This window comes from Cupressus sempervirens, chromosome 6 (assembly GCF_028749045.1).
Source record: "Cupressus sempervirens isolate cs-2001-9-10 chromosome 6, ASM2874904v1, whole genome shotgun sequence".
NCBI lineage: Eukaryota > Viridiplantae > Streptophyta > Pinopsida > Cupressales > Cupressaceae > Cupressus > Cupressus sempervirens.
This window is the reverse complement of record NC_143123.1, coordinates 447,301,357-447,311,899: the sequence shown is the minus strand read 5'-3', so window position 1 is coordinate 447,311,899 and position 10,543 is coordinate 447,301,357.

Sequence of the window (10,543 nt, the reverse complement as noted above, 5' to 3'; positions counted from 1 at the left end):
CCCAACCCTAGATCGGTTCAAAACCTTGAGAAGTGAATCGAAGGAGGTTATTGAAAAGAATACCGGTGCTCAGTGGAATAAGAGAGGAATGGCAATTCACACCATACAGGATCCTCTAGTTGAATTTTTTGTTAGAGTCATCGCCCATAAGTTCTACCAATCCAGTAGGCTCAACAGTGTACCATGTATTGCAGTAGATGTAGTCTACAAATTGGTGAAAAAGGATCATACTTATGATCTTGTAGAACTGCAACTACAACAGATTAATGAAAAACTAGCTGTCATAAGAAGGACAAAGGGCACTCAATGCAAATTTGGAGCAATTCTAGTTTGTATATTCTTCTATGTTCAAAATGAGTTTCCCTCTTTTGGCAAAGTGACATGGAGGAATGATAGAACAATCATTGTCCAAATCAATGAATATATAGAATAAATGGGAGAAAATTTTGACACCTTGATGACAAGCTATTTCAAAGATTTCAAGAAATCCATGAAACAAAGGGTGAGAATACCAGTTACTTTAGTAGAAGAACATGTTAATGATATATGTTTCTTGGTTGATATTGACTTCACATACATCCAAGCAACAATTCCAAGAGTGAGATGGCTAAGGCCATTTGGATATGAAATCAATGTTGATGAGGCATCTGCAGCAATAACTGCATTATTGGTAGAAGAAACAGATAAAAGTGCTCTACATTTTGGCACTTATGATGTAGTAAGGTCAAAAATAAACATGGAATTAAAGACTGCTTCTACATTAAATAAGAAAGACAAATTGTTAAAGAAGATTAAGAAGAAATTTGGTGAAGAAATTGAGGCTAAAGCAGAAGAAGAAGAAGATGAGCAAGAACAAGGCCCAATGGAATTAACTCAAGGACTAGGTGAAGACAAGGAGGAAGGTGTAGAAGACAAAGAAGCCAAGGAAGTACCAACTAAAGCTAAGTCAAAGAAAAGAAAGGCAATAGAATAGCCTCCAGCTCAGCATAAACCAAAAAAATCTGCCATGCCATCACCTCAAAATCCTACAACACGAGCTGCAATAAGGGCCTCCACCCAAAAGGCTAAAGAGGAAGTTACAAAGAAGAAACAAAGCAAGGAAACACAGGAAGAGCCGAGGAAAAGAATAAGATATGTGGCTCAACCTGATACTGATGAAGAAGATCAATCTGAAAAGGTAAGCCATTCTTCAGTTGATATTTTATGTAAAAAGATTGGAAATGGTGATTTAAGCAACTTAAATAAAGTTGATTTCAATAAGTTTACCAAAGAAGAATAGAATAGGATAGAAGAAATAGTCTGCGGAATGATGGCACAGTTCAAGTACACTCCACTTGAACTAGATGGACAATTGCCAGAAGAATTGTCTAAAATTGTAGAAGACATATGGCATTTTTGTTTGAAAATGGAGAAGGAGATGAGGGAATCAACCCTAGCAAGTGTATTGCCAGATTTGACTAAGGAACAAGTAAAGAAAGCAGTCAACAGGCATAATAATAGGTTTACACCTAAATACAGGGCATTCTTCATACTCCAAAATAAGATGGAAGAAATTGTTCAAAGAGCAATGAAATCATGGAAAAACTTATACAAGAAGATTGAAGATTTTCTTGAAGAAGAATACAAGGAAGAAGCTACTACTCCACTAGAAGAAAGGAGAAAAAGGAGAGAAGAAAAGACAGTAGTAGAGAAGGGAGAAGAAGAAAAGAAAGTAGAAGAAGAAAAGAAGAGAGAAGAAGAAAAGAAAGTAGAAGAAGAGAAGAAGATAGAAGAAGAGAAGAAGGAAGAAGAAAAGAAAGATGGAGAGGAGGAAGAGACACAAAAACAAGATATAACGACAACAGCTGAGCTAGAGCAGCAACCAGATCAGAGTGTGCAAGACACACAATTGCCACCCTCTAGCCCTCCTCAAGTATCCATCACACCTGCAAAAACTATAACTATTATTAATGTTCCTGATACTTCTAGTCAAAATATCAATCCATTAACTATAGAAGATCTCAAAAAAATCATTGACCAATCTACACAACAAGCAATATTATGTGCAGATCCAATATTGGTCAGTATGGATGAATTGCAAAAACTAGTAGAAAGCACAGTTAGAGATAAGGTGAATCCACAAGAACCACCTTCCATCATCTCTACAGCTACTAGTAGTCAATTTCAAATGCCAAAAATTATCTCAATAGGCATAGTTGATACTACAATGCAGAAGCCAAGTGCAGTTGTAGAAGAAGGAATAGAACAAACAGGACAAACAAAACAAATAGGACAGACTATTACATCTGATCCTACAACAAAAATACAAGGAGCACTTCCTAAGATTACCATAATTGATCAAGATAGAAGACAGCAAGAGGAGGAAACAGCGGAAACCCCTAAAGAGCAGGAGGCAATACAAACATTTATAAATTTGCCTACCTCGAGAACTCCTTCACATCAGCCATTGCAAATATTTGTACCAACATCTAGTACTAAAAAAGTTGCAAGGGTACTTCACTATGGAGACCCCGAATTAGATGAGGAGATAGTCATACCAGGCTATGACTCAAAAACTATAACCATTGATCAAATAAATGAGGTGCAGGAAGTACTGAATAGGAGAAAAAGACAAGAGATACTCAGAAAGGAGTATAAACAAAAGCAAACACTACATGAGATTAAGGATGCCTTCAGTTTGCAATCACCAGATGAGTCAAAGCATATCACAAAGCAATTGGAAAATATTGTTGACCAGGTGACAAATGAAGACCAAGAGACAAATGCAAAACTTATGGAATGGTCTGAAAGAAAATTCCAAGGAAAAGTAAATGAGAAAATATCAAGTCAAATTGCACTTTCCCAGGTTGAATTGGAAAAGCTAATTGACAAAGTGAAAAAGGTACTTGAGAATATATTCTCATTGTACAAAAAGTTGTGTGACTTTTCATACTTCACACAGGAGACTAGCCAAAAGACAATGAGCTTGGAAAGAAATTTAAATATTTCTAGCATGCAGCTACCTAAAGATCCAGCTCAAAGTGAGAAGCATTTTACCCAGACGCTTCACACTCAAAAGGAAATAGCTGTATTAACAACAGAAGAGGCCAATATCAAGGCAAAATTGATATAGCTCCAATACTCCATTACCCCACATTTAGAAATACTCCATAAAGAGCAAGTCTATGCTAAAACTATTCTCAAGAAAGACCCTATTCTTTCTATATTAGATGGACTTATTCATCTTGCTGCAGAGACTGCCATCCAGCATAAGTCACTAGAAATTGATTTAAACAATTGGGATGCAGCTCTCAGGATGATTATGGTGGTGAACAACACATTTTTGGCTAAATATGGTCTTAAGCCTTAAACGTTATTTGACATAAGTGTCAAAAAAGGGGGAGAAGAAAAAGAGATATAATAGGGGGAGATACAGATATTATGAAGATGAATTAATGGGGGAGAAAAGATAAAAGTAGGAGCATGATATATAGATAATGGCACAATCAAATCAGGGGGAGTTACAAATTTTTTGAGGTATATATTGTAAGTTACAAATTTTGATCAAGTTTTCTTTAAACTCTGTATATACCAAACAGATTAGTAAATGTACTCATAAGGTTAGTTAAGTGTTTTTGTCACTCATGTCAAATGGGGAGATTGTTAACTTCATAATGGTTTTTGACGCTTGAGTGCCAATACACTTACCTACTTTCTCTATTGGATCCGAGTACACCATGAATGTCGAGCCACAACATGAGCTGAGTTAGGAAAGACTTCAGGTGCCAAGTGATCTTCATGTGCCGAGTAGTTTTTAGATGCCGAGTGAAGATCAGGTGCCGAGTAAAGTTCAAGTGCGGAATGACTTTAAGTGCCGAGCAGAATAAAGTGCCGAGTCATAAATGATGTCGAGTAATATAGAAATAAAATAAGTACCGAGTAAGCCAGTTTTGTTTAGGTGCCGAGTTATCCAGGAAACAACATGTGCCAAGCATCAAGTAATGCTTCAGGAGTCGAGTAACTTAGAATATCAACATATGAGTTTGTAATTGCACAAACTATGATGCAAACAATTTTTGTATCCGACATAAAGTAAATCTCAAAGGATTAAATGATAAGATCAAATCTTTTATCTTTCCTATGCAATCTACATGAAACCAATAAGAAAAATAATGAAGGCATGCAACCAATGGAAGAAGTGCAAACAATGAGTGGAAAGTAGAGATTGAATATGGATCAAATATCCATACCTAATCCTAAATCCTCAAATGTCTTTATAAGGAAGAAAAATTTTCATTGTAAAATATACGAGCAGATATACAAGGGTGTATAAGGAAATCTACTTTTAGAACAAGGGTTATCAGATCACAAAGGATCAAGATCAGAGAAAGCAGAACAAGTTCCTGCATTCAGCAATCAAGGATTGTAATCTATCAGGTTCATTATACCTAATACTTTCTAGCAATTGTATTAGAATGAAAATCCTATGGTGATAGGTTAGCTTAACAGCTATTTCGTAGATCCTTTAAATAGGTGATTAAATCCCTTAACAGGGTGACACTTCATGTAAAGTGTTTGTAAATCCTCTAACTAGGTCACTATTGACACAGTGTAAAGCCTTTAACAGGGTAGACCATCATAAGTGGTTGAACAATATTGCTACAGTAATTTTTGTGGATATCATTCCCACCCCCGTTTTACCTTCTTATTCCTGGAGGGTTTCTAGGTTACCAAATATCAGTGTTATGTGTTGTTGATGTATGTCTTAGTTTCATGTTTACTTGATGTATTTACATGCATGCAATTTACTTCCACCTAAAAGTTTTAGTGGTTAAAAGTGTGATACTTCTGATTCACCCCCCCCTCTCATAAGTATTCTTCCTATTTGAATATTCCAACATGAGCAACTACTACACAAACCCATAAGATCCTACCTGGATCTGATGCTAAAATAATGAACGCACAAATACGCAAAAATCTTTTTTTTCCTTTGAAAACCCTCTTTTCAAAAATTGGCCCCTCCAAACTTGCGTATTTAGAAATGAGCTCTAATTTTCTTAATAAAGAGTTTTCCCCCAAATCAAGGCTTTGATCATACAATCATGTGAAAACTCTTTGTCTTTAATTATTATATCTTAATTTTCATATGCACACACTTTATGCACTTTAATTAAAATAAACTTTATTTAATTAAAAATTTCTCTCCCTTATCAATTTTCGAAGCGTTTTTAATAATATATTTATTAATTTAATTAATAATATTGTTTAAAATTTTTATTCTAAATAATTATCATTAAATAAAATAAATATAACTACACCATAATTAGAACCATAACATTATCTTTAAATTTTCATTCTTTTATTTAAATAAATTTAGGAGACATTTTTTCTTCTACTAATATATTTATTAACTCAATTAATAACATTATTTAGATTTTATTATTAAAATAAAACTCTTAAATAATTGTCATAAAGTTAAATAAATATAAATATGTTTAAAAATAGAATTTTAATATAGTCTTTTAAATTTAATTCTTTCATGCACATTTAAAGAACTTTTTAATTAAAATATTCTTTTATATTTTCTTTTCCTCCACTTTATTAATTAGTGCAAGCACTATTTAAAGCATAGTTTATTATTTAAATTAATAAGAATAATTTAAGCTGATTATTTAAATGCAACTCTAATTTAATAATTATTAATTAAATAACCACAATAAAACAATATCAAATCTTTAATCTTTTAATATTTTAATTATCTGTTATGTTTTCATGCAGGCTTTTTGCAATATAAAATATCTTTATTAAATTCATTTGCTTTCTCTTTTAATTAATTTATTATATTTTAATTTCATACATATGCTTTATGCAATTTAATTAAAATAAATTTTATTAAATAATTGCTTATCTCTCTTATTAATTTATTATATTTTAATGTCATGCATACGCTTTATGCAATTTAATTAAAATAACTTTGTTAAATTTATGTTTTCTCTCTAGTTAATTATGAGATGTTTTAATAATATATTTATTAATTCAACTAATAATATTATTTAGAGTTTAACAAATAACAAGGCTTCGCTCGTTTACCTATCAAAAAAAATTTAATTTAAAAAAAAAAAAATTATATATATATATATATATAGTTTATTATTTAAAATAAAACTCTTAAATAATAATTATTAATTTAAATAAATATAATTAGGCCTAAATTAGAACTAAAACTTTTATTTGAATTATTTTATTTAATTAATTCATGAGATTTTTTTAATAATATATTTATTAACTTAATAACATTATTTAGAGTTTATTATTAAAATATAACTCTTAAATAATTATCATTAAATTAAATAAATATAACTACACCACAATTAGAACTACAACTTTATCTTTACATTTTTTGCATACACTTTTGCAATTTAATAAAAATAAACTTTATAAATTTTATATTCTCTCGAGTTAATTATGAGATGTTTTAATAATATATTTAATGCCGATAGGCATTGTACAATGGTAGAATGGGTGGAGTGGATGTTGTGAGTGTGTTAATGTATACTTTTATTCTTCTAGATTAAATTTGATAACCATCTACATGTCAAAAGTTTAAATCTTATTATAAATAAAAATATACATTTGAAAATAATTTAATAAATACCACATAAAATATTTGTTCACATTATAATATTTGGAGATATAAATCATCCATTTGTTTAGAAATTAAAATAAAACCTTAAGTCAGTAAAAAAAACTAAATAAATAGAGATAAAGGAAATATAAATAATTTTCGATGTAGTAAATTAAATTATAATTATTTTGTAGTGGATATCTATTGACATTTCTTTAGATAGATTTATTTAAAATATTTATACTAGTTATTAATTCAACTTATAATATTATTTAGAGTTTATTATTAAATTAAATAAATATAAATACGTAAAAAATAGAACTTTAATATAATCTTTTAAATCTAATTGTTTTATTTAATTAATTCACGAGACATTTTAATAATATATTTATTAATTCAACTAATAATATTATTTAGAGTTTATTATTAGAATAAAACTTCTAAATAATTATTAAATAAATATAAATACGTCAAAAATAGAACTTTAATATAATCTTTTAAATCTAATTATTTTATTTTATTAATTTCTCAATTAATTAAATATAATTAAATATCAATTTTTTTTATAAAATTTTCATTAAATTATCTTTTAATTTGATTTAATTATAAAAAAAAATCACCACATACTCACAAAACCAAAAATGACAACTCAACTAAAGGCAAAGAACATAATCAAACTCCAGGATCAAAATCATGAATTCACATCACTTGACGAATTCAGATAGGTAAACTAACTCAAATACTTGTCCTAATTTTCTAAGACAAATGGGTTTAAAGGTTAGGATTTGGACTTAAGAATTTATCTCCCCTCTCTTACCATTGAGATAATGTGATAGGGTATGCTCATCCTAACAATTCAAAGAAGTCGATACCTGGTACCTGCAATCTGCATAAAATCCATGCATGTACAAACACGTATATGCTAAACTAAATAGGCAATGATAGGAAGTGGTGCATCATGTAGATCTTGACTAGCAAGTGACTAGGACTCCCTTCCTTAACCACATCAGAAACGTCATACATAAAGAAAATATACACGCACACCATACACATGCAGTATGGGGTAAGTATCCATAAAAAAACACATATGATAATCCATCTAACTAATCATCATCAATAATTGAAAACATTGTAATAATCATCATGCATACATGAAGTATAAAGTACCAAGTAATCTCATTATAAAATCAACTGAATATGAAACAATATCTGATAATCTCAAAAATAATGCTACTAATCATCAAGCATAAAACTAGTCTAAAAGAGTTTGACAATAATAAAAAAATGTAAACTAGGGGCAGACATTACATATTTTATGACAAATCACTAACAAATTAATATATTATTTGATATCAATAGCATGATTGATTATTGTTATATAAAACTCAATCAAGTATATATGTATATTTAATAGGGTAAACACACACATTATATGTGTGTATGTGTGTGTATAAAAATATGTGTGTGTGTGTGTGTGTATTGTTACTGAACAGATTGTTTTCCAAAGAAATACATACAAATTGACCCTAAAACACCTAGATAGTAAGATGCAATAAACACTAATAGTTGGGTCACTTTTCTATTGGAATGCGTAAGTGCTCTTTGAATTATCTGAGTACAACTCCCCATGTAAGATTTACAATGAATCAACTAAACTATAATCGATAATGCTTTTAATTTGAAAGTAATAAAGGTTTACAAAAATCTATCTATAAACATGACATAGATGCAAAAGGACTAACTGGCTAAAAGGAAAATAAGCAGCAAATTACACAAAGTTCATTTACCCAAATACTGCATTAAAGAAAGCTCATAAAGAGAAAGACAAACTCTTCTTTCCATATACACTAAAAACTAGAGCACAAAGTCCAAAGATTATTGTGGTGATGAACATAATTTAATAGACATGCATTCAAAGAATAACCAATATCACGCCAAGATGAACATTAATCAGAACACGAGCATCTAAACTCAAAGTTTTCGTATGTTGATATTTCCCCTCTCTAAACACAAAAAAAATAACAAAGATCTTGATGTTCCTGTACATTGACCACTATCTAAGAATAAAAATCACCTTCTCCTGCATTACAATCGGAATAAAAATGAAGCAGAAACTCCCCCTCTCTTAGCACAAAGTCTGTGGAAAAAAGAAACTTCTCCTAAAAAATGGAACCCCCCTTTCCTCTTTCGTCAATATTTTTATTTGCTTCCTACTAATGATTACCAGTTATAATAACCAATTCTTGAAATTGTTTATTAAATGTCTCGATCTTTCTTTTTACATTCTCAGGGAGTTTCTAATTCTTCTCTCATCCGCCTACCTTTATGAAATAAACCTTGTCACAAGTTTATATTTATCAACTACCTTACAAATTATTTCCATGAGACCCCTCAATCTTATAATGTCATCGTGTACTAAATGGCTTTCGAGGATTTTTAACCAATGTTTCCACATTCCCATTTGGGTGTATCTAGTTTTGGACAAATGTATCAAATTAATTGATAGATGTTTGATTAGTGATCATTCCACATTTCTCTTTTACTCCATTTGTTGAGCACAACCCAAATCAATTCTTTCTTTATTTCAAAGAAATCGGGTTTCCCAAGTGATAGATCTGTGATCTTACCATTGATTTTTTGCTACTCGAGCTCCTCTATATCTGTTCAATCGATCCACAGCTTGATGTTGAATTTGGTGCCTCTTTCCCACCTTCTTGTATGAGGGTATGCTTAGAGAAATGAATAATTTACTGATAGTGCTTATCAACTCCATCATCTCTCTTGCAAACTTGAATCGCCCAGCTCAACTCCTTCCACACAGAGGCATTCTGGATTAAGCGAACTCCTCATTGATTGGGTTCACCTAAAGATGTCAACCCATGATTCGGTGGCAACCATCATTCACTCATCACCAAAATAGATGCACTTGGGAGTGTTCAGATATGGAGCACGATAAGCATAATGGGATCACCACTGCAACTGTTTTGACATTTCAAACTCTAACTGACAAGATTTAACATAAAACTTTTTGCTTTGTATACACCTTGGGTTGCTTTGCAATCAAACTACTCCAATATGTATGTGCGTGCTAATTCATTCTTCTACCTCTACATGTAGGGCTTTGATATGCACACCCTAGAAGCTAAAGTCATTTTGTCAAATATTTGTGCGTAACTGTGGACTTGGGTAGAGTTCCTATGATGCTATCAAGCTTGCAACTGTACTTAAGTTTTGGGCTTCATGTGACATGTCTGTGGTTTCAAATTTGGTTCTGATGGCTCACTTTGGACTAATGTAGGGGGTCGAGTTAATGGGTATGTGGCAGATAGGCTTTCAATTACATGACTGGGCTCACACGCGTGGTGCTATGGGGATCTTCTTGGTGTCTCCATTCATGGTCGACATTCTATTGAGCAGTTGGAGAGATGCCCCTTGTGACTCCATAATTACATCTAGTGGAGGTTTGGTTTCTTCTTTTTGAGAGTCTATTCTAATTTATGAAGCCTAGGTAGATGGTGGAGGAATTCAGCTTCTCTACCAAGTAGATTACATGCATGGTCAATACCTTATCATGGGTTACAAACGTGTCAAGGGAATACAGATGGTGTCACCATTGTACATGATGTTGGTTGCCTTTAGTATTTCTAAGGCATGATCATGATCTCCTGTCAAGGTGCTTTGGACAAATCTTTTGCATTAATAATTTGAACCAACTCGCCTGATGCACATCTTTAATCGGGTTCTTCATCACTCGATTTTCTAAAGCCAAGTTGCATTATGTTGCAGAATTACATTTCATTCCACCATTTGGAGTTTGCTGATTGAACTTGAAACTTGCACTCTTGACTTAGTGAAGAAATATTAGAAGCGGATGGCACACCACAAGACTGATGATATTCATTGCACACATCGCCAATTTGACAAATGGTTTCTGGAAGA